The sequence below is a fragment of the Bombus terrestris genome, chromosome 17, assembly GCF_910591885.1.
Source record: "Bombus terrestris chromosome 17, iyBomTerr1.2, whole genome shotgun sequence".
NCBI classification, from domain to species: domain Eukaryota; kingdom Metazoa; phylum Arthropoda; class Insecta; order Hymenoptera; family Apidae; genus Bombus; species Bombus terrestris.
In genome coordinates, this window is record NC_063285.1 from 8,011,851 (window position 1) to 8,036,913 (window position 25,063).

A 25,063-nucleotide genomic window follows, 5' to 3' on the forward strand; every position below is an offset into this window, starting at 1 on the left:
TATCGGCAGTCTCGTTCGAGTGGTTCAACCGTGAACACGTAGGAGACAGTCAGCTTCAGTGCCTCCGATTCGCTAAACGTGGAGTAACGAACCGTTTCAATCTCTCAGTGCTCTTCAAGCGCTCCTGCAGGCTCAATCTTACCATCAGGCGTAACGATCAGTAGACAGTCCTCTGCGAAGTCTTCAGTTTTGAACGATATCTCCCAGCATACGTGAAGGTAAGTATCATTTTAGTGATCGAACACTTGTACAGGTTAGACGTATCGTTATTTCTTTAACCGTTTGAGTACTAAGCAGCGTGATCGCTGTTTAGATTTTCTATCGAAAAGTCCCAGTACATTTGAACGCTACGGACGACTGACGGTATTTTGGATTACATTGTTATCTTAATAATTTCTATTGAACAAAAGTTGAAATAATTATAAACTAATAGTATGTATATATAAAAATATAGATGTATTTCATAAGAATAACGAATATGACGAGCGCTTTCATGCCGCTTATTTCTTTTCGCAATCGATTAAGAGGTTATCTTGTCGTTCGGGACTTTTCGACCCTGGTTTTTCAAAAACGCCGGGGCTCAAACGGTTGAATTATGTCAATATTATCATAAATAATTACTTTTCTATTTACTCTATATGATTTTCGAAACATTAAAAGATTATTATTACTCGACTATTTCAGTATTGATTATGATACATTTTTAATTACGGTTAAACTTGTCGCTACTGGTGTGAGAGACTGTAAAATTGATTCGAAACAGTATTTTACAGAGACTGATGAAACCGACGAGTTAGATATTTATATAATTAAAAGTTATTCCTGTTTCTGATTTTTCTTTGCGAATATGTTAACTGTGCTTGAGCAGCGCTGGGTCAAATTTATCGGAAAAATATTTGAAATAGGATTTTAAGTTGTTGTTGGTCTACAGTACGAATAAAATATTTTATGTATTAAAGAAATATGTAGTAAAGAATAAACTATCTTTCTTTTCACAATGTGGTATATAAAATAAAGTATCTTATCTTTGTATTGTAGATTGAGTTTAAAATGTTTCTTAACAATGAATATTGATTAAGCAGAAGGTTAATATACGGATGCGAGAATCCAAAATATTTACAAATTAAATTCATGTTCTTTTTAACCCTGATGCATTCTCCGGGTCTCTTTATTCTTACTGCTCTCCTTTTTTTTCTCTCAGAACTTCTGTGTTCTTTAAACATATAGAGCAAAATGTTATCTGACTATAGAAACCGATACGTTTGAGAAAAAGACGTGCGATTATAGAAAATTTTGGGAACGCACTGATTCAAAATTATATTATAAGACGGTAATATGACCCGCGTAGGAAAGCTGCGAAAGAAATAGCAGAGAGTGTTATGAATACATCGGAACATTTCAAAGAGAAAATAAGAAGTCCTAAAAATTTCACTAATGCCAAAATTTTGTTTACAGAATAGTACCGGTTCTTTGCAATGAAAGTGTGTAGGACTGGTAAATAGGATATTTGGCCGTGATATTTACTGGATGTTATTGCTTGTTGTCGTAACCGTCGAATATATTTAAAAATGATAAATACATATACAGATTATATTCGCTGAGTCGCTCGTACACAGTATAAATCGCAAAGTAAAATTACTAATTAATACTCAGTAAATGCTCGCTAGATAATCGTCGATAACTCGGTAGATAACTTGTGATAACACTTAGATAGCTCGTCGATACAGAAAGATACTCGTAGATGCTGATAGATACCAAACTCTTTTCTATTTGGGTTTCTGTTGGGTTTCTTACTGGCTGGGAGGGAGTCGGAAAATTCAAATTCGAATTCGTCTTCGTTCGACCGTTACACGTAACGGCGACGCTGTTTTTGGCCAGTGTCTGAACCGTTCGCGGAGAGACGCGATCGCGAGATAACGCGTCAACAAGAGTTGTAAATTCTCGTTACGATTAAACAATCGACGCCACGAACTGATTGATCCCCTATTTCTATTAAGAGAATAGAGATGGTTGGAATGAGTGCATACGGAAAACTACACTGGATTTGTTAACAAAAGTTTAATAATAAATCAAGAAGCAACAATTTCAGTCAACGATTAACAATGAACAATTAAGACGAAAATATAACAATTAAGGTTTTGTTAGTGGTTTGCTTATAACGAGACCTGTCGTACTTCGCAGCTTGAGATGGACTAACTGATGCTTTTGTTCGAAACCACGGAGTCTTTCCTTTGTTGCCCCTCAATATCCCTACTACATATGTGTTTATTAGATCTACCGCGGCGGTCGCCGCGTATACGTTCTTCTGAGAATTCGGCGAAAGAAACTTAGATATATCGATGATAGTGTCGCGTAAAATAAAAAGAAATTTAAAAGAAAGAAGAAAACTTTATTTTTTCCTCCTTTATACATTTATAATACACTTCTGAGCTCCAGCCGTGACTTTCCAAGACTGAAGCTCTTACAATTTGGCTTTCGGTGGGATCTGTTTCTTCTTTGTTTGTCATCCCTTAATATCCCCACTACCCTGTAGGCGTACGAGACCGTTGCCACGCTTCTAGAACATTCGGTGGAAGGACCGTTAGGATACAGATGACTCATTAGCCACTTCGGCGATATATATTGTCGCCAAGGCCGCCACATCTTTATCTCCATTGTCGGTCCATCGGATTCGAAGTATGCCGGTCGTGACACCATCCTGCCCGCGATGTGTGTGTGTTCTGGTCTCTGACGTGATTTACGTTACAATAGATTGGACACGTCAGTATTGCGCTTTGACGGCATAGCTCTTTGTGTCGCGAAGCCGTGGAAAGTTTCGTGGACGAGTACCGCGACATTAGTATTTTGCTGTTGGTAATTATACGTAATCCAGTGAAACTGAATAGTTTCGAAATTGAAGTAGGTGAGAAAATTAGAGTATTATGATGGTGCAGGACGAAAGGGCCTGATTTCCTATACAAAAATATGTCGACGATGAAGTAACAAGTTTTGACTCAAGACTTGGTTTTCTAGAAAATCAATTATGAAGTTCCGTCCACTTGATTCGCTACTTTTTAAGTATACGCGTACGTACATGACGAAACTTCACAATTCATTGTCTGGGAAACGAAGTCAGAATAGATTTTATATATCTGAATGCACGTCTAAAAATACCATTTTCTCTCATACATACACGTATGTTTTCTTCAATATTTTCTCTATTCGATAACATGAAATAACAAAACTGACTACTTCAGCCAACGCTCATACCGCGTTGAAAATACTCGTTCTCGTCCGATCACGAAAGTCAAGCAGCGCTGGGCACGGGTAGTACTTAGATGGGTGACCGCTTGGGAACTCCGTGTGGTGTTGGCTTTTTTTACTTTTCTTAACACTTAGCCAACCGAACGGGCAGATTTCCCTTTTTTACTTTAGCAACGCGTTTTTGTTGTTGTTGTTGTTGTTATTATCAATTATTATTTACCTGGAATTGTTCCCAATTAATTGCGACCCTTTTTCTGCTTTTATAAAGTGCAGTATGGAATAAAATGCACCAATTTAGTGGTTTTAAAATTTATTAAAATGTTACGCCATCAGCTATGGCTAAATAAAGATATAGTCGAACGATATCACGCTATAAAAAAACATTAAAATACATTATGAATTTTTAACTTCACTTTTAAGTTGTGTCATTTATCTTTAGTCATTTTTAATGTTCTTAATTTTACCTATATCTTTTTATGGCTTAAATATATAATATTAATTTGATGTTTTGTATAAACAATATGTGAAATCGTTAAACGAAATCATTACCGCAAAATATAATTGACTATTTAAATAATTTTTATACTTCTTTGTTTTTCAAGTGTTGGTGAATATTAGTCCTCCTTACGTAGGAAAATGCACGGTTGATAGCATGTAGGTTGGTCTGTGTTGGGCGCGGTGGACAGAGAAGCGTGTATAGCTCGCTCTGGCGTTAATAAGCTATGGTCGTATACATCAAGAAAATATCTTTTTAGCATTAAACGATTATCACCATACGTCGTATCATTGTCGCATACATGCTTACTTATATGTCGGAGATGGAGAGACACCAGAGCCTTCCCGTTGAAACCGGGGGAAAAACCCCTAATATTGTAATTTGGATTCTACCATAGCCATAGTTTAGCAATCACCGTCCTTCATCCCGATTGTATTTGTCTGAAATCTATGAGAATGAGTTTGGGTTCGAGGTGACAACCAGTCGCCGAACGTAGCCGCGGTCAAGGGACGAACGTTTTGTCTAATAAAGTTATGGAAAAAGTCTATAGCCCTCCATAAAAAGAAATAGTTGTAGCGGCACTCGACAGTAAACATTCTAACGGTTTCTGTCCCGTGGCCCGTCATACGCAGACCCTATTCTTTGGGTAGGTTGATTGCCGGTTGTCGAGACATATTCGCAAAATATCTTCAGCCAGCCTGATGACCTGTCATAAACCTTAAGCCTTAATTAACGAAAATAGGCAAACAGTCTTTTCCGCGAATGACACTTCCGAAGACTGACCAATTAACAATAACGGCAATTTCCCTCACTCTTCGAACGAAGACTTTTCTCCACGAATATAAAAGACCTGGTGCCGCGAGAGAGCAGGACAGTTTTTCCTAAACAGCGTCACCGTGAGGGTTTCGAGTACGATCTTATCGACTGAGGTATCATTTCGACAGAGTGCTTACTCCACGTGCTAACTGTGAGTACAACCTAGACGTTGCCGACGAGTAAAGAGTAAACAGTCCCGTTGACCGCGGATTCGTTATCGAATCTAAGACCATTGTCATTAGGGTCGCGAGTGTCTAACCGTCGCAGTTATTTGTCAAATCTCTCATCTCCGTACTTGTGCCATTAAACTCTGGATCGTACCTTAACAATGGCTAATACTGGTGAAGATTCATTACACGCCCACACCTCCAATCCTACCGACAACCCGACATATATATTGCTTTGTTTATATTTTCCAACAATGTTACATGCATTCTCTGCGCGTGCTGAAAATGAAGTCGAAAATGTAAAATGACATTTTTCGTTTTGTTTTTGCGAAAATCAATTATGAAATCGCTCCTACTTAATTTCACAGTCCACTCTCTTGAAAACAAAGCCAGGCAAGGTTTCACATATCTTTTTTGTCCTACAACATAATTGTATGTTTTGTAAATATTTTTTATTCAATAATATTTAATAACAAAATTGATTATTTCAACCAACGCTCATACCAAGCTGAATGCACTCTTTCTCGTCAGTGTTGTGAACCTCCCAGCAGGTCGGATCTCACTGGCCAAAAATACCAGGCGTAAGACTTGTTAATGAGTTTGTCAATTTATGCAGTGATATTAAATAACGAAAAGTGATGAATAATGCTCACTATAAAAACAATCAAGAATATAAGAGAAGGAAAGAAGATAGAATGAAAGAAGCAACCAAAAAGAAAATACTACAAAAATGGATATTTGAATTTGAATGAACTTTCGACCGTTTGCGTGGAGACGCGATTTCGAAGAAGCGCGCCAACGGGAGTCGTAAATTTCCGTTACGATTTAACTAATCCACGCCACGAATCGTTCGATCTTTTATTTCGATTCAGATAATAAGGATAGTTGAATGAAAATAACGCTGATATTAACAGGTTAATATATATTTTCAACGATCCAACAACTTCAATGAGATGCAAGGTTACGTATATGGAATGACAAACTACGAATGAGTACGACCCAAGACTCGTTTCGTGTTGGCGACTGTGATGATGTATCTTCTGTCGATTGGCTGTCTTCGACTGGGCGATTCTGCTGACTTGTCTTCCGACTCTTGCTGTTCCTTGAACTGTGTTTTAACTCGAGCTGGTGTTAACTGTTACTCGTGAGACTTGATTGTTACTTGAATGGTACTGTTTGTGACAAGTCTAGTGATCCAGTATAGAGATGAAGTCGAGAGCACAAGTGTAAAGACGAAGTCTACGGCACAAGTTGACTGTTCCGTAGTCGTGAGAACAAGTATAGAGATGAAGTGACTGCTCTGTATTTGTGAGAACAAGTAAAGTTCGTTTTTGTGTGATTACGGAGGAAAATTCTGAGTGAGCGAAGAGATGAAGAGATGAAGAAAGCGGATTTGTTGCTCACACTTTTCGTTTGGAAAGTTTACAAGAAACTTTGCGAAAATATCAACAAATGCAACGAGTCAAATACGAACGCGTTGCTCAAATGAGCCGCAAATTCATCCCGTGGTTAAAGTTCTCAGACATCCTAAAACAAGGAATAAGCCGGAGCCATGTCACCGAAAACCAACCACATCAAACAAATTTATTACTGCGCGTAATTGAAAATCCAAACCCAATTAAAACGTAACCCAATAGAACGTAACAAACTTATCAAGGACTTCAAAGAAGCATATTCAAAGCCCTAAATGAACAACAAACACAATTAAACGAACTAAAACAATCATTAAAAACACACGAAGAAAGGATTGACTCTTGTCCAAAAGGAGGCTCCTGCCCAGCCATATGGCTTGGAGACGCACAATTGCAATTCCTTAATTTACGGGCAATTAACACGCTCAAAATCATAGACTACGAATGCGACCATAATGCTCTCGTATTCCAGATGAACAAAAATACATCAGATTTCGTAATCCTAGAAACACGGAGTGACGGTCCCAGGTACAAGTGCAAAGATAACACACTAGGAAAAATTACAAAATCAGCTCGAAAAGAACTGCGTCCTGAACACCCGCAACAAGGTCAATCTAACAAAGAGGCAAATCGACTCATTTATAGACGAGGTAGAAAAACACGTACAAACCGTCCTTCAAGAATTCGTACTAAAAATAAATCAAAAGTCGGCTTTCGAGCCCTATATTCATAATAAAAGAAAATTACGAGACAAAAGCTCCATGCCATCCAACATAAACAATCTAAAATAAAACTATTCCTACGATAAAAGAGGAGATTTAGAATTATTAAAGTACCTTTTGCACAAAATACAGTTGCGCAAAAAGGACTCTGTTGGCATGTCCCACAGGGAAATCAAATTTTTACATCAAAAAAGCCAAACTCTATCCCATCTCTCAAACTGCCTTCGGACGAGAACGATTCCATTCAGCACGGTATAAGCGTTAGTTGAAATAAGTGATTTTCTTATTTGCTTTTAGCGTACAAGAAAAGAATATTTGAGATATATAAGTGTGTGCAAGAATGAGTGATGTATGGTATTAGTCGCGTAATACTAAAACATTTCTATTTCTCTATGTTTACATTATAGATTATTAAAAATAGATCATTAAGGAAAGTAAGAAAGATTGGAAGAATAAAAAGGTCAACACCACGCGGAGTTTTTTTTCTTTTTTATTGTTTATTTAAATTACAATCAATTCTCGCGTTGAGAATTTTCAGCAATTTTTCTGGCGTGGCGCAGTAACATGGCTAGTATTTATAATAAGTTAATACATATTATAGATGAGTATAATTTGTGAGTAAGTATTATAAATAAGTAAATATTATATTATTAAATAACTAGTTGAATCTGTCGTTTAGGTCTAGCGGGTAGTGTCTCTTCAGCCTGCGAATGTCGTCCGTCGTTTCAAGTAGTCCAGTGATTAGGGGGTTTCGGTGTTTGTCGACTCTTTTGCTATATCTGCCGCTATATTTTGCTATTTCCTCTTTAACTGTGGGTATCTTGAGGTCGCGGTGTATTGTTTCGTTGGAAACATACCAAGGTGCATCAATTAGGGATCTTAGGGTTTTCGATCGGAAGCGTTGGAGTATTTCAGTGTTGGAGTTACTTGCTTCGTGTTTGCTGATGGACGTTTTTGCCGGTGTGGAGAGGCGGATAGCGTTTATTATGCTCGTGTTTAGGTATTCCGTGGCTGCTTCGATTTCTTCATTGGTTTTTAGTGAAGTTGAGGCTGAAGTTGTGTGGGTAAAGACTTCTCTAAAGAGCTGCCAGTTGGTGTGTTGGTTATGAATGGAGCCATTAGGTATATTCTCGATGTTAGTTGGACTGACTGTTGCTATCGCGGGAGAATGATCAGAGGAGAGATCAGCCGAGAAATTGATTTGGACGTGTCTTGACGAAATATTTTTAGTTATGAGGGAATCAAGGAGATCGGGTATTTTGTTTCTGTCGGTGGGCCAGTGTGTGGGTTCGTATGTGGTAAGGTAGTTGAGGTTGTTGGTTATTATGCTGTTGAGGAGGTTTTTGCCTCTTACTGTAACCAGTCTGCTGCCCCATTGGGTGTGTTTGGCGTTGTAGTCTCCTCCGGCTATGAATCTATTGCCCAGGGTGTCCAGGAAGTTGTCGAAGTCTTCTTTGGCGATGGAGTGTCTGGGAGGGCAGTATACAGCTGAAGTGGTGATTGTACCATGACAGTTTTCTATTGCTACGTTTGTTGCTTGGAGGTAGTCTTTCTGGAATGGTTGAAGTTCGTAGTGCTTAATGTTTGATTTGATTATGATTCTGGTGCCGCCGTGGGCCTTTCCGCTGGGGTGTTGGGTATGGTAGAACTTGTATCCGTTTATGTTCAGGTAGTTTTTGTCGGTGAAGTGGGTTTCAGATATGAGCATTATGTCGATTAGCTGGTGTTTTAGGAAGAGTTCTAGTTCAAGTTTGCGTTGCGCTAGACCGTTGGCATTCCACAGAGCTATGCGTCTTGGTTTTATTTTGTGTCGGGGCGTATTAATTTATCCATGATGAGTGTTAATAGCGATAGCAAATTGTTTATTTGCTCTGATTGTTTCTCTATTAGCTTTTCAAGCCTAGAGACGTTGTCTGTATTAGGTGAGGTGGGGGCACTATTTTGGGGAGGATCCTTGTGGCTATTTGGTGTATTTCGAGTGCCTTGTACCGCTTGGGCATAGGAGGTTGAGGGAGTGGTGAGTTTGGTAGGGCTGGGTGTTTGATTGGTTGGGGGGATTGGGGTAAAGGTGAATTTCGGCGAGCTGGGTGTTTGGTAGTTTACCTCTTTTGTTCTAAGTTTGGGGTACTTGTTTGAGTACAGAGTTTTGTAGGCTGAGCAGCCTTTGTAGTTGGCAGGATGGTAACCTTGACAGTGGATGCACTTTGCTGGGGTTTCCGGTGATTTCCTGCATTGGTCGGTGGAGTGTGTTCCTGCACATTTGACGCAGCGGAAGGTATGGTTGCAGTATTTCTGCGTGTGCCCGTATCTTTGGCACCTTTTGCATTGCACTATCTCCTTTTTGATTTGCGGTGGTTCGAATTTTACGATGGCGTTCATTAGGCGACTGGTGTTGTAGATTTCCTTGTTGTTGGGTTTCTGTTTTAAGTCGATAAAGAATAGGGATAACGGGTCTTTCGTGACTCTATGCCTTATGTTGCTGACATTGATGACTTCGTGGCCGAGTTTAGATAGTTCGGTTTTTAGTTCGTCGATGTCTGCGGAGTGGTGGATGTTTCGATGTAGCACCACCCGAAAAGGTCTTTCTTCTTTGAGTTGGTAGGTGTGGAAATTGGCGTTCAGGGCCCTAAGTGTCTTGGTGAGTTTCCTGTAGGCTTCTAGATTCGTCGGCAGGATTTTTACTTGGTTGTTGGTTATCTTCAGGTTGTAGTCCTCCTTGGAGATATCTCTCTCTAAGGTCTTGGTCATTGTCTGGATGTCGATGACATCATTAATAAATATTGGTGGGGGAGGGGGGCTTCTCTGTGCGTGGTGGTTAGGTGGCGGGCCTGCGATTTCCATGGCGTCGTTTGTGGATTCCAAAATTGCGAACCTGTTGTGGGTGTTAATTTGCGTTGATGGCTGTTCGTTCGAGTTTGTGTCTGATGGTTCGGTTTTGCGTTTTTTCGCCTTATTGGCGTCGTTGGCACCGTGGGATCTGCTGAACTTCTGCCACGGGGGAAGTAGCGCGGGGTAGTGATGGATTTGCACAGGCGAGCCTGGTCGTGATTGCTGGGCCATCATCGAGCTAGCTATTTCAATATGAATAACTAGTCGTGAGGCTATGAGGCAAGATTCGGGTTGGGGTTAGGTGCGTAGGCTTTTCTTCTCTCTGGCGGATAGGAAACACTTGTGAGGATAGGAGCACGTTGTTTTCACTTTCGACGGTTGGGTGACACGTGTTACTTTCGAACTTCACTGGGCACTAGAGACACGTCTGCACGTTTCGGCACTCAGCAGCGAACTCACAGACTAAGAATAGCAACCGACTGGCCGTGGAGGCCATTAACGCAATAGATACCGAAGGAAGACTAAAAAGGAAACACCCAGAAGACCTGACAAAGGAAGCAACATAAAGTATGTAACGTAACATACACGAAGATGGAATCCCGATGAAGGTAACCATCCACATGCTATGCATTTTTATTTTATTTTTATTTTTTTTATCAAACAAGTTAAAACATTTTACCAAATGTCCTACTGGACAAATTGTAAAATTAGAGCAAGTAAATAAAAACCTAACCCCAACCCGAATTTTGCCTCATAGCCTCACGACTAGTTATTCATATTGAAATAGGTAGCTCGATGATGGCCCAGCAATCACCACCAGGCTCGCCTGTGCAAACCCATCACTACCCCGCGCTACTCCCCCCGTGGCAGAAGTTCAGCAGATCCCACGGTGCCAACGACGCCAATAAGGCGAAAAAACGCAAAACCGAACCATCAGACACAAACTCGAACGAACAGCCATCAACGCAAATTAACACCCACAACAGGTTCGCAATTTTGGAATCCACAAACGACGCCATGGAAATCGCAGGCCCGCCACCTAACCACCACGCACAGAGAAGCCCCCCTCCCCCACCAATATTTATTAATGATGTCATCGACATCCAGACAATGACCAAGACCTTAGAGAGAGATATCTCCAAGGAGGACTACAACCTGAAGATAACCAACAACCAAGTAAAAATCCTGCCGACGAATCCAGAAGCCTACAGGAAGCTCACCAAGACACTTAGGGCCCTGAACGCCAATTTCCACACCTACCAACTCAAAGAAGAAAGACCTTTTCGGGTGGTGCTACATCGAAACATCCACCACTCCGCAGACATCGACGAACTAAAAACCGAACTATCTAAACTCGGCCACGAAGTCATCAATGTCAGCAACATAAGGCATAGAGTCACGAAAGACCCGTTATCCCTATTCTTTATCGACTTAAAACAGAAACCCAACAACAAGGAAATCTACAACACCAGTCGCCTAATGAACGCCATCGTAAAATTCGAACCACCGCAAATCAAAAAGGAGATAGTGCAATGCAAAAGGTGCCAAAGATACGGGCACACGCAGAAATACTGCAACCATACCTTCCGCTGCGTCAAATGTGCAGGGACACACCCCACCAACCAATGCAGGAAATCACCGGAAACCCCAGCGAAGTGCATCCACTGTCAAGGTGACCATCCTGCCAACTACAAAGGCTGCTCAGCCTACAAAACTCTGTACTCAAACAAGTACCCCAAACTTAGAACAAAAGAGGTAAATTACCAAACACCCAGCTCGCCGAAATTCACCTTTACCCCAATCCCCCCAACCAATCAAACACCCAGCCCTACCAAACTCACCACTCCCTCAACCTCCTATGCCCAAGCGGTACAAGGCACTCGAAATACACCAAATAGCCACAGTGATCCTCCCCAAAATAGTGCCCCCACCTCACCTAATACAGACAACGTCTCTAGGCTTGAAAAGCTAATAGAGAAACAATCAGAGCAAATAAACAATTTGCTATCGCTATTAACACTCATCATGGATAAATTAATACGCCCCGACACAAAATAAAACCAAGACGCATAGCTCTGTGGAATGCCAACGGTCTAGCGCAACGCAAACTTGAACTAGAACTCTTCCTAAAACACCAGCTAATCGACATAATGTTCATATCTGAAACCCACTTCACCGACAAAAACTACCTGAACATAAACGGATACAAGTTCTACCATACCCAACACCCCAGCGGAAAGGCCCACGGCGGCACCGGAATCATAATCAAATCAAACATTAAGCACGCGGAGTTCCCAAGCGGTCACCCATTTAAATACTTTCTCCATCTTAACTTTCGTGATAGGACGAGAACCAGTGCTTTTCTTTATAACGTTTATTGGCCAATAGTTACATTACATGTGTGTGTTTTTCATAATAAACAATGAATTTCGGTTGTGGGATGGATCAATTAAAAGTACCGATACATGACGGTACGACATGCAATACTTTATGTGTCGGGATTACATTTTTGTAGGTTTACAATTTGTAACTTAAATTTATGTCGTTGTAGAGCGGTGCTTATATATGATGTTGTTTTTTTGTTCCTATCTCTGTCCTGAAAACCTGGTCGCAAAAACCGGACAATTCAGTAGTCTACATTTGGTTTCGGCGGAGCTGCGGGATTTTGCGAGGGCGGGGGGAGGGTGGACAGGGAGGGGAACGGAGGGGTGTCCTGTAGAATTATTTACAACATCTACAATATTTACAATATTTACATGATTACAATATCTGCACTATTTTACACGGAGGGAGATTTGAGTGTTGTTATTTTGTGGTTCTTTTTCTTGTTATTTTTATTATGGTTTTGGCATCCACCAATATTTTTTTATGCATTTTCTGTGATTGTCTTCTGCGTCTTTTTGGGGAAGGGCCATGTTGTATCTCCACCTAGTGTCTACAGTTTGCACATTTGAGTTTGCCTCGTTGAGTATTGTCTTAATCCCTATTTTTCTTTTTATATGCTAGATTATTGGGATATTTTTTTGGTCTTGGAGGTAGTTTCTTTCGTCTAGGTATAAAAATGCTTCGGGGGGATGTAACCTGTCGTCAGTGTATTTTTGTAATATGAATCGTTTGGAAATAAGCAACCGAAGATTACACTATTTTCCTTTATCTTTGCAGTTTGCGCGAAGTGGTTTCTTGTTAGTTTTATGAGGATTGCCGTCCCTCCTCCTTGGGTGGCTTTTTGTCTGTCGTGTCTTATTATAGAATAGTTTTTGTAGTGCACTTTGTGTCTATAGTTCAGTTTGGTTTCTGAGATAAGTACTACGTCGGGGGTTTCTTTCTTAATTAGGGTTAGCATGCTGTATCTCTTTTGGTTTGAAATTAGTGAGTTGGCGTTTATTGAGATGATTTTCAGATGTTTAACTTTTCTCTGATTTGTTTTTTGCTATAATTGGTGGACGGGTGGGTTTTTTCTAATCTTCGTCTATATTTTCGATGATGTTGAAGATGGAGTCGATTCTTTCTTCATGCGTATTTAATGCTTTTTTTATTTCGTTTAGTTGTGTTTGTTGGTCGCTTAGAGCTTTTAGAATGCTTTTTTTGAAGTCTTCAATGACATTTATTATGCTTATTTGGGGTGAGTCTATTGTTGGGTTAGGGTTTTGTTTGACTTGTGCCGCTATGTTTGTTACTTGCGGGCTTGTCTCGTTTATACTTGTTCTTTGTTTTACTATGTCCGCGAACTTTAGCTCGGGGACGTACTTACGGCTTATTTTGGCGATTCTTTCGATTTTTGTTGTTTTTGCTTTGGTGATTTTTTCATTAATCTTTTTCCGTAATTCGACGAGTTTTGGACATCCTTCGTATGATGCAGGATGTCCGTAGTTTTTGCAGTTTACGCAGTAGATTTTTTCTTTGCTTACTGCTGCTTCTTTTTTTATTTTGCACTCGCCTGGCCCGTGCGGTTCAGTGCATTTTACACAACGATAGTTTAGGTTACAGTTTTGTGCTGTGTGGCCTATTCGCTGGCATTTGTAGCACTGCGTGATATCGTTTTTTTTAATTTTTTCCCAGGCTATTTTCAGATAGTTAAGTCTGTTTATTTTTAGTAGGTTCCCAATGTTGCTATCGGGGGAGACTTGGATTATGTAGATTGCGAGCAATGTGTTGTTCTCCCTTGATTTTCTTGTTGTGAATCGAGTCACTTTGGTGAAGTTACCTTCTTCTATTTTCAGGGCTTTTAGGTCTTCTAGTATTTCCGCTTCTGTGTAGCTGTTTCCTAGCCCTTTTAGTAGGTACGTGTGGGGTTTTTGAGATTTTGGGGTATATGTGAAGTAGGCCGTGTTGGCTGCGGTCAGTATTTTTTTTGCATTCGCGTAGTCAGTTATGTTTTGAAGATAAAGCACGTGCTTACCTGAGTGGATTCTTTTGATATGGAAATTCTTGATCTTGAGAGAATTTTCCACGAGTGCTATTGTGTCTTTTGGGTCTTGTAATGTTGATGGGGGGTGGCCTGGCCCCTTTTGCCGATGTGGGGGGGTCTGCCTGTTCTTCAGCGGGGTGGCTGGGTGGCAGGCCCTTATGAGTTTGGTTTTTCAGTAATGTTGAAGGATGTGGTGTTGTTGTTTTTCTTGGCAGAGCGGCGGGGGGGGGGGGGGGTGCTTGTCCGGGCGGTATAGCTTTTGCTTGTGTTATTGGCGACGTGACCGGGGGAGTGGGCTGTCTGGTTGCCTTTTCCCTTAATACGTTGTTTTTTTTTTTTTTTTAATGTTATCGATAATGTTTTCATGCGGTTGCGGTGTGCAGGGGTCTTGGGCTTGGAGGGCATCGAATCTGTTTTTTAGTGTGATAGTCATTGGTTGAGGTTGTGGGCTTCTTCTTTGTTTCATATTTTCGTTTTTATCGTCGCGCTCTTCTTGTGAGTCGCTTTCTTCTCCTTTTAAATTTTCTTGTTTTGTGTTTATTTTGTTCCTGATTACCAGGTTTGGGGGCGGATTGAGTTTCCGCGTCTTTTGTGTAGCAGTTCTTATGCTGCTATCTTTAATTATTTGTTGTTTTTCTATTTTTCTTTTGATTCCTTTTTTTTGACGAGCTTATGGCGGATTCCGCCTCCTTGGTTTCGATTCCTTTCTTCTTCTATTTTTATATTGTTTGTAGAGTGGTTGATGTTATCACTATTTTTTCACTGTTTAGCACTCTTTTTGTTTTTCTTTTCTTTTTTTTTTTTTTTTTGCTCTCTCACTGTCTACTGTGCACTGTATAGCTTGCCGTGCTCAGTGTTTGGGCCTACGCCTGTTTATCCCTTAGGCATTTCGTTCGTGAGTGCCGAGGCGTGCGGATGTGCGTCCAGTGCTCGGCAAAGTCCACAAAGCAGCACGTGACCATCCAGTTGCTGCTGAGTGCCGAGACGTGCAGACGTGTGTCCAGTGCCCTGTGAAGTTCACAAAACTCCACGTGACGCCCATCTGTCCAAAGCGAATCCAACTAACCTAGCCAGGGGTTAACAGCTTCTCCACTAGTTCTTTCACACTGAATTAACTAGCTCGATGATGGCTCTATCATCTCCAACAGGCTCCCCGGAGCTAAATTATCACACCGCCATTTTTCCTCCCCCGTGGCAAGAGGGCAACACATCCATCCTGGTAAACGACCAGCACACGAAAAAACGAAAGCTCGAACCGACCAAGACAAACGTAAACAAGAATCAAACCAAACCATCAGCCAGCCAAGTGACCACCTACAATAGATTCTCAATACTGGAGTATACGGAAGACCGCATGATTACAACCGAAAAGGTAAACAATCTCCATACTCAAAGAATTCCCCCTCCCGCACCGATATTCATAAACGACGTAATCGACATTCAGTCAATGATTAAGACTATCGAAAAAGACATCAGCAAAGAGGAATACAAGTTAAAGATTAACAACAACCACGTGAAAATACTGCCGACCCACCCAAACGCCTATAGAAAGTTAACCAAGCTATTAAAAACATTAAACGCTAAATTCCACACATACCAGCTCAAACAAGAAAGACCAGTTCGAGTGGTGCTACGCAACATCCATCACTCAGTCGATCTAGACGAACTAAAGTGCGAACTGTCAAACCACGGCCACGAAGTAACTAATATCAGCAACATTAGGCATAGAATCACAAAAAACCCACTATCCTTATTCTTTATAGACTTAAAACAAAAAACAAACAACAAAGAAATCTACAATATCAATCGGCTGATGAACTCCATAGTTAAGTTCGAGCCACCTCTTGTAAAGAAAGAAATAATACAATGCAAAAGATGCCAAAGGTACGGCCACACGCAGAAATACTGCAATCACAACTTCCGGTGCGTAAAATGTGCAGGTAATCACCCCACTGACCAATGCACTAAATCCCCGGAAACCCCCGCCAAGTGTATCCACTGTCAAGGAGAGCATCCTGCGAACTACAAAGGATGCTCAGCCTACAAATCGCTACATAATATAAAGTATCCAAAACTGAGACCCAAGGACATAAACATACAAGAACCTAAACCCCAAAAACTCACCTCACCAACAGTATCCTATGCGCAGGCAACGCAAGGAAACGTATACAACTCGAAAACACACAGTGTACACACAGAAAATAGAATTCCTACCCCACAAAACACAGACAACTTTACCAGACTCGAAAAACTTATCGAGAAGCAAACTGAGCAAATTAACAACTTGCTGTCACTACTCACACTCTTCATGGACAAATTCATAAGCACAGAAGCAAAATAAAACCAATGCGAATAGCTCTGTGGAACGCCAACGGTCTAGCTCAGCACAAATCTGAGCTAGAACTGTTCTTAAAACAACAGCAAATCGATGTGATGCTCATATCCGAAACCCACTTCACCGACAAAAACTACCTCAAAATACACGGCTACAACTTCTACCACACCCAACACCCCAGCGGAAAGGCTCACGGCGGCACCGGAATCATAATCAAGTCAAACATCAAGCACTACGAACTTCAACCATTCCAGAAAGACTACCTCCAAGCAACAAACGTAGCAATAGAAGACTGTCATGGTACAATCACCACTTCAGCTGTATACTGCCCTCCCAGACACTCCATCGCCAAAGAAGACTTCGACTACTTCCTGGACACCCTGGGCAACAGATTCATAGCCGGAGGAGACTACAACGCTAAATACACCCAATGGGGTAGCAGACTGGTCACAGTAAGAGGCAAAAACCTCCTCAACAGCATAATAACCAACAACCTCAACTACCTTACCACATACGAACCCACACACTGGCCCACCGACACAAACAAAATACCCGATCTCCTTGATTTCCTCATAACTAAAAATATTTCGTCAAGACACGTCCAAATCAATTTCTCGGCTGATCTCTCCTCTGACCATTTCCCCGTGATAGTAACAATCAGTTCAACTATCATCGAGAATACACCTAATGGCTTCATTCATAACCAACACACCAACTGGCAGCTCTTTAGAGAAATCTTCACACACACAACTTCAGCCTCAACTTCACTAAAAACCAATGAAGAAATCGAAGCAGCCACGGAATACCTAAACACGAGCATAATAAACGCTATCCGCTTCTCCACACCGACAATAACGTCCATCAGCAAACACGAATATCCCCAGTACATATTAAAAAAAATAGCAGAAAAACGTAGACTAAGAAGAGTATGGCAGACCCATAGAACACCGGAGGACAAACGCAAACTAAACAACGCAACTAGAAAACTATCCAAAACCATAAAAAACTACAATAATGACTGTTTTCACAAATATCTCGCCAGCTTGTCCCCCACAGCCGACTCCAACTACTCACTATGGAAGGCCTCCAGGAAACTCACGCGCCCCCCACAAATAATACCTCCAATCCGCCGCCCGCAAGGCGGATGGGCGCGTAGCCCCATAGAAAAAGCCAACCTATTCGCCAAACACTTGTCTGAAGTATTCAAACCCCATTCCTCCGTAGCTGCTGCAGACGTTACCGAATACCTGCACACTCCCTTCCAAATGTCCCCTCCTATTAAGCCTTTCACTTCTGCAGAGATTAAAGAAGCAATCAGTCGCCTAAACCCCAAGAAAGCAGCAGGTCACGACCTAATAGGAAATAAAGCAATCAAGAAACTTCCCATAAAAGGGATTGCACTCGTCGCATCAATCTTTAACGCCATCCTCCGCCTTGAACACTTTCCTAAGGCGTGGAAAATCTCACTAATCACCCTCATCCCCAAACCCGGTAAACCAATATATGAAACCAGCTCCTATCGCCCAATCAGTCTTTTACCTACCCTGTCTAAACTATTCGAGAGAATGCTCACGAATCGTCTCCTTCCACTCCTAGAAGAATTGAAAACACTCCCAGATCACCAATTCGGCTTCCGAAAACAACACTCAACAGTAGAGCAAATCCACCGCATAACCCACATGATCAGCCAAACCCTTGAAAAGAAAAAATACTGCTCAGCGGTATTCTTAGACATCCAACAGGCATTCGACAAAGTATGGCATGAAGGGCTACTCTACAAGATCAAAAAGATCCTACCCCTTCCATACTACTCCATCTTAAAATCCTACCTAACCAACAGACAATTCATAGTTAAATGCCTAGGCGCCTCTTCCGCAACATTCCCAATAGAATCCGGCATACCCCAAAGTAGTGTCCTCGGACCCCTACTGTTCTCCATCTACACTGCCGACTTACCTACATCAAACGAGGTAACAATAGCAACATTTGCCGACGACACAGCACTATTAGCTACCCACGCAGACCCGGCAATTGCCTCATCCACTCTCCAGCGAAGTCTCGACTCCATGGAAAAGTGGTTCCAAAAATGGGGCTTCAAAATAAACGAAAAAAAATCCTCTCATGTAACCTTCACGCTCCGAAAACAAACCTGCCCCCAGGTCACCATTAACAACACAATAATCCCAAGCAAGGACTCCGTAAAATACCTGGGCATGACCCTGGACAGGAGGCTAACTTGGAAATCAGTTCCGCCTGGGCAGGCGACCTAAACGGACGTGCGAAACAGTGCTCCAGTGAAAGTGCGGCAAGAGAGAAGAGAAAGGGACAAAGTTAACGCCAAAAATAGACAAAACGTGGAATCATGCAGATTCCACCAATAAAAATAATTAACTCCGGTGAAACATTTTTCATAAATAAATCTACAGACTCTACATATGTAGAGAAAAATGATGATATTATGGAAACAACACAATCCGACGGGGAGCAAAACATGTCAATACACCAGGAAGGAAGCTGGACGGTGGCAACCTCCAGCAAAAAACGGAAGGTAACCCCGCTCGCAAGCGCGAGGAAAATTGATACATATGAAAAAAAACAATGGCTACAAGATATCAAGCTGCACAATCCATTCAGCGCACTGCCAGAAGAGGCAGCAACGGACCCAATGGAAAGTCCGACAAACCGTACTCCCAAACCACCACCGATATACATAGACGCAAAAATAATTGACCCCCTCATCGAATTACTAAACAACATCGTAGGGAAAGACAACTATATCATCAAACAGATAAAAATAGACCAGGTGAAAGTGCAAACCAACACCCCAGAAATATTCAGAAAAATTACAAGATCACTAAAGGAAAAAAACGCAGCATATCACACTTTTCAGTTCAGAACCGACAAAAGCTACAAAGCAGTAATCAGGGGACTACACCCAAAAACAAATACCGGAAAAATAAGTGAAGAACTGGCAAAAATCGGACACCAGGTAAGGTCAATTAATAACATCAACAAATACGATACCAAACAACCATTACCGCTATTCCTAGTTGAACTAGAACCTAAAAACAACAACAAAGAAATATACGATATAGAAAAATTACTAAACACAATAGTAAAAGTAGAGCCACCCAGACATAAAAAAGAAATCCCACAATGCATAAGGTGCCAACAATACGGACACACTAAAAACTATTGCAATAGAACCCCGGCATGCGTTAAATGCGCAAAAAATCATCTCACGACACACTTAATAAAATCCTACCTAAGCAGCAGAACCTTCCTAATAAAAATCAAGGACACACATTCTCAAGTTAAAGACACCAAGGCCGGGGTACCACAAGGAAGCGTCCTAGGCCCAATACTATACACATTATACACGGCGAACATACCAACAACTACCAACAGCACAGTATTGACATTCGCGGACGACACAACTATACTAGTCAGACATACTAACCCAGAAACGGCAGTCAAAATACTACAAGAACATATCGTAAAAATAGAAAATTGGCTACAAGAAAAACAAATAAAAGCAAACCCCAATAAATGCAACCATATTACATTCACGCTACGGAAAAAGATACCACCAAACATCCTATTGAACGGCTCGCATATAACGCAAACAAAGCATGTCAAATACCTAGGACTCCACTTAGATCAAAAACTCACCTGGAAACTACACATCAAATCAATAGTAGAAAAAATACAGAAAACAAGGAGACAAATGCATTGGCTAACAAGCCAAAAATCCAAACTAAGCACAGAAAATAAATTAAAAATATATAAAACGATCATAAAACCAATCTGGACGTACGGAATACCACTATGGGGGACGGCAGCAATGAGCCATATAAACAAAATAGAGGTAATACAGGCTAAAATCCTCAGAACAATAGTAAACGGACCTTGGTACGTCAGAAACGAAAATATACGAAGGGACCTGGGAATGCCAACGGTCAAGGAAGAAATTAGCAGATACTCCGAGAAATACAAATCAAGAATAGCAACACACATAAACCGGCTAGCTGCGGAAACATACAAAACCATAAATATGGACAGAAGACTAAAAAGGAAGCACCCAGCAGACCTAATAAAGGACATAACCTAAGAAACACGAGGATGGTACCCCGCTGGGGGTAGCCACCAACATGCTAATTTAACCGTTAAAAAATTCCACCAAATGTCCAAATTGGACAAATTGTGAATTTTAATAAATAAATAAAAAAAAAATTTAACCGTTAAAAAATTCCACCAAATGTCCAAATTGGACAAATTGTGAATTTTAATAAATAAATAAAAAAAAAAAACTATTATTTCGTTTATAAGCCTGTGCATTTGCTCTATCGTGGAGTGTTTGTTTCTGAAACCAAATTGGTGATCCAGTATTAGTTTTTTTGTCTCTATTATTTCGTAGAAGTGGTGACCACTTCAACACGAATAGTTTGCTTATGTTGGGGAGGAGGTTTATAGATTTGCAAGTGATGAACCGTCTTTATTTTTTTTTTTTTTTATGGCTATTAATTTGGCTTTTTTTTCATCTTCTGGAAAAATGCGTGTTATTTAGCGCATTGTCGAAGAGTACTATGTAGTATCATTTCATTTTGTTAGATAAGTGTTTCGAGCCGGTAAGATCGAAGCCGGAGGATTTTCTGTTGTTTGGGGATGATTATTTCTAGTTGGTTGTAATTTGTAAAGTAGTTTATATCTGGTTCTGGCTGTTTGAAGATGTCCGAGGTGTTTTCGTTTGAGAATATGTAGAATATTTTATTCTTGTGTTTGTTGCGTCGGTGATAATGAGGCGGCACTCGACCTCGGAAATTTCCAACGGCTTCCCGGCACAAAGCGCTTTATCTTTAAAGCGCTATGCCGACAAGCCTAATGTGCCATCGTTATCCCTACGACTCTTTCGCCGAATCTTCGGGAGAACGCATACCCAGCAACCGTCGCGGACTTCTACCAAACGAGCGCGATATCGATGGCCAACAAAGAAAAGAATCGGCGTGGCTTTTGAATCAAAGAGATTCAATCTGCCCCGAACTGCGAAGTGCGAGGGATTACGCGTAGCAAACACAGAGAGACGAGAGTCGACCCCTGATAGCCACCGTTAAGCATCATTTGTTATCAGGCGTTGTTAAAAGTTAACTGTTGTCAATCGTTATCTTTTGTTAATCGTTATTTGTTGGTAGCTGTCAAAAGTAATAAACGTTATTGTTAAAAATCTGGAGTATTTCTCGTGTACGCAATCACGACATATACCACCTCAATAATAATTCTGTTTAGTTGTTCTCGACCTATGTGTTTGTGTTGTGTGTGTTTTGGAAAAGTGGGTGCCGATAATGTCTAGTTTTTCGGTTGTTTTAGATATTACGAAGTTATTGTGACATCCGAGACCATCGCACCGCTTCAGAGACCACGTCACACACCGCGGGCAAGATGGATGCCAGATGTCTACACATCCTTACTGGGTACCTTCGATAGGCTTAGGGACCGACCATAAATCTGGCCATTTTCATAGTTATGGTCCTTCAGACCAAGCAAGGATCTTTCCTTTCAAGTGTCCTTTACATTTATTGTTTACCAAGGCTAGATACGGGAAACTTGGTTTTTCTGACGTTCTGTACCTTCCTTTACCAACTTTCTCTTGTCCCTTAAATTTAAGGCTTACGTTTTAAAGACAAGAAGGTTAAGCCGTAACGGAACTTTATGTTTCTTTTCTATGGAACTTTATTAAATAACACAACTTTATAAGCGCTGTTTACGCGTCTGATCTGAGAGATGTTGATTGATGAGAGTTTGTAGTTTCAGTCCCGAGCTGTTCTCGTATCATCACAGAGGAAAGCTCGGTGTGGGTGTATCCTTTGAACTAACAACGCGGATTCGTTTTTCACACTTTTCGTTCGGAAAAGTGAGGAAACGAACGAGGGTATGACGGTAAAGTGAGTTTTGTTCCTTTGGTCTGAAAATTTGATTTATATGCGAGAACATGCTAGCAGAGTCTTTTGGAGATATTTTTTATTTTGTTTGTCCAGTATTGATTTATACAGTTTGCGAATTCTTGTTTTAGTTGTGATTTTATTTCGTGTAGCAGGTACTTTAGGAATTCTATGTCTTCTCTTTTGTCGTAAGAGTAGCTGTATGTTAGGTTGTTTAATTTGGATAGTATATAGCTTTTATCTCGTTGTAGTTTTTTTATTTTATAGTTTATATAGGGGTCGCAGGAATCTTTTTCATTTAGCGTCGGTACGGATTCTTGTAGGGCGATTTGTATATGTTTTTCTATTTCGTCTATGAACGAGTCGATTTGTCTGTCTGTTAGGTTGACATTGTTATAGATTTTTATGTCGCAGTTCTGTTCGAGTAGGTTTTGGAACTTTTTCCAGTCTGTCTTTTTGTAGTTGTACCTGGGTGTTTCGGTCTGTGTTTCAAGCGTTAGGCAGTCAGATGTATAGGAGAACGAGTGCACTCAGCGCGGTATGAGCGCTGACTGAAATAAGTAATTTTTTTATTTGTCTTTGATGGTCAAAGAAATAGAATATTTAATGAAACATGTGTGTGCCAAAATGAAAATGATATAACGTATGGTAATGGTCGCACGATACTAAAACATTGCAATTTCTTCATGCTTAGAATAAAGATTATTAAAAATTGATTGTTAAGGAATCCGAATTGATTTTTTTTTTGGGGGGGGGGGGAATTACCTTATTTTTTGTGCAAAAGGAGATTAGGGTGTCATTTATGACTATTTCGAATATTTTGATTACGTTGGCTAGGATACATAATATCGCAGGTTTGAGAGCAAGGAGCGGTTTTTATTTTTTTCTTTTATGATGGCTCTTAAAGTTATTAAGGAGCACTGTATAATAACATTTTATTCTGTTTGAGCAGAATGTTCAGGATGTCGTCGAAACCGGATGATTTTTAATTGTTTAATTTAGAGAAAATGATTTTTATTCGGTTGTAATTTGCAAAGAAGTTTATTTCTGTGTCTGGTTGTTTGGGTTTGTCCGAGGAGTTTTCATTAGAAAATATGAAGGTTGTCTTATTTAGCGATATGTCTCGCTCTATTTATTTTTCAGTTTGTTTGTTTCGGCAATGATAATTCTGTTTAATTGTTCTCGACCCATGTGTTCGTGTGTGTGTATGTTTTGGAAAAGTGAGTGTCGATAAGATATAGTTTTTCCGTTGTTTTACATGTCATAAAATAACTAGACTTCATGTTTTTATTGGTGTTCTGTATCGCTATACCTGCATCTTGGAGGAGGGGAGCTTTCTCTGGAGACAGTTTGAAAGAAGAGATAGAGTTTGGTTCTTTTAACCTAGAAATTTTATTTGTCTGTGGGAACATGCTAGCTGAGTTTTTTTAGGCATATTTTTTTTACTTTGTTTGCTCATCTTCTGTTTCATCGTAAAAATAGCTGTATTTTAGATTGTTTATTTTGGATAGTACGTAGCTTTTGTCTCGTTGTAGTTCGCTTTCGCAGTCAAGGCGTTATTTTGGAAGGGTACACCAATAGCTAAAACGATTCCCTTCAACATTCGTAGCAGTATTTCTAATTTCCTATGCTATGAGTTTCTTGTAAGGGTAATTGACGGATTTTAACGGTCCGAACGGTCGAGCGCCCCTTACCCCTCGGCCAATAACATCGAAGCATGGCATTCATTCAGGTATCGTTCACGCTCTTCTCGGGAAGGATCCCCCGCACTTGGAGCGCCTTAACGCCGTAAACGCCATCTTGCGGGCGAAGATGCCGTTTGACGATTATCTTCATAACCAATCAGCGTGCGGATTTGGGGCCCTTCGTTTTGATCCTTGTTGGAGTCTAATACGTGTTGGGCTCGCTCGAGTCTAACAACGGTATCGGCAGTCTCGTTCGAGTGGTTCAACCGTGAACACGTAGGAGACAGTCAGCTTCAGTGCCTCCGATTCGCTAAACGTGGAGTAACGAACCGTTTCAATCTCTCAGTGCTCTTCAAGCGCTCCTGCAGGCTCAATCTTACCATCAGGCGTAACGATCAGTGGACAGTTCTCTGCGAAGTCTTCAGTTTTGAACGATATCTCCCAGCATACGTGAAGGTAAGTATCATTTTAGTGATCGAACACTTGTACAGGTTAGACGTATCGTTATTTCTTTAACCGTTTGAGTACTAAGCAGCGTGATCGCTGTTTAGATTTTCTATCGAAAAGTCCCAGTACATTTGAACGCTACGGACGACTGACGGTATTTTGGATTACATTGTTATCTTAATAATTTCTATTGAACAAAAGTTGAAATAATTATAAACTAATAGTATGTATATATAAAAATATAGATGTATTTCATAAGAATAACGAATATGACGAGCGCTTTCATGCCGCTTGTTTCTTTTCGCAATCGATTAAGAGGTTATCTTGTCGTTCGGGACTTTTCGACCCTGGTTTTTCAAAAACCCCGAGGCTCAAACGGTTGAATTATGTCAATATTATCATAAATAATTACTTTTCTATTTACTCTATATGATTTTCGAAACATTAAAAGATTATTATTACTCGACTATTTCAGTATTGATTATGATACATTTTTAATTACGGTTAAACTTGTCGCTACTGGTGTGAGAGACTGTAAAATTGATTCGAAACAGTATTTTACAGAGA

General features: G+C 40.5%; 1 protein-coding gene and 1 non-coding gene across 2 annotated transcripts in view; one reads left to right on the forward strand and one right to left on the reverse strand.

The window, feature by feature from the left end:
• LOC125386643 (dynein beta chain, ciliary-like) overlaps positions 1 to 25,063 on the reverse strand; it is a 70,559-nt gene that overhangs the window by 5,780 nt on the left and 39,716 nt on the right. The gene's annotated exons all lie outside the window — the stretch shown is intronic.
• On the forward strand, positions 3,236 to 3,354 carry LOC125386834. Its single transcript, XR_007227273.1, has one exon. It is a non-coding gene; the product is annotated as a 5S ribosomal RNA (ribosomal RNA).